Raw genomic sequence first — 1,009 nt, forward strand, 5'->3', positions numbered from 1 at the left:
GAGATGTACTGGCAAAGTGGCAGCAGCAATGGGCTCAAGCGTGGCAACAATTGTGAGGTTGGCTCAGGGTCAGGCAGTGTTTCCTTCTGTTGTGCATAGGGTTGCTGTGTGTCAGTAACGACTCGATGGCTCCTAACAACAACAACAATATAACTGTATATAAAGTGGGTTGTATATAGTGGGTTGAGTTGGGTTGCTACCCTTAAGGTCAGCAGTTCACATCTATCAGGATCTATACAGGAAAAAGATGAGGCTTTTCTCCTGTAAAATTTAAGTCTCTGAAACCCTATACAGGGTTACTATGAGTTCGTGCTTACTTCAGGACACATATCTTGCACCACCAACCACTGTATATACCTATTTATAGGCATTACTGTGCTGCTGTTTTTAAGTGGTTTAGCTCAGTTCCAACTTACAGATATCCTTTTTAGAGTTTCCCAGGAGCAGCTGGTGAATTTGAACAGTAGATCTGATCTTGTGGTTCAAACTGACCTTGCAGTCCAGTGCATTACGGCACAGGGCCACACCTCCATCCCGCTATAACTATAATTATATACATATAGTGAATTACAAGGTGGCCAGTTCACACCCATCAGATGCTCTTCAGAAACCCTTTACAGGCTTCCTATGAGTTGAAACTGACTCGAGGGCACTTAACAATATCCTGGTGTGGCATGGATTAATGCGCTGGACTGCAAAGCCGTTTGAACTGCAAGATAGGTGGTTGAAGCTCACCAGCTCCTCCTCAGAAACCCTATACAGGGTCACTATGGGTCGGAACTGCGACAACACTTCACAATAATATATATATATGTGTGTTTATACATGTGTGTATATATGTGGCGCTGTGGGCTAATGTGTCAGACCGCAAAATCGTTTGAACTGCAAGGTCAGTAGTTCAAGATCACCAGCTGCTCCTTGTAAACCCTATACAGGATCGCTATGGTTCGGAATCGACTTGAAGGCACTTAATAACAACAGCAACTTTATATATAGTTTTGTTGTTATT

At 43.1% G+C, this 1,009-nt stretch overlaps 1 protein-coding gene across 1 annotated transcript in view; it reads left to right on the top strand.

The window, feature by feature from the left end:
- Positions 1-1,009, top strand: part of NSUN3 (NOP2/Sun domain family, member 3) — a 104,930-nt gene that overhangs the window by 11,783 nt on the left and 92,138 nt on the right. The window lies entirely within an intron of this gene.

Source organism: Chrysochloris asiatica, unplaced genomic scaffold, assembly GCF_000296735.1.
Source record: "Chrysochloris asiatica unplaced genomic scaffold, ChrAsi1.0 scaffold00068, whole genome shotgun sequence".
Lineage (NCBI taxonomy): Eukaryota > Metazoa > Chordata > Mammalia > Afrosoricida > Chrysochloridae > Chrysochloris > Chrysochloris asiatica.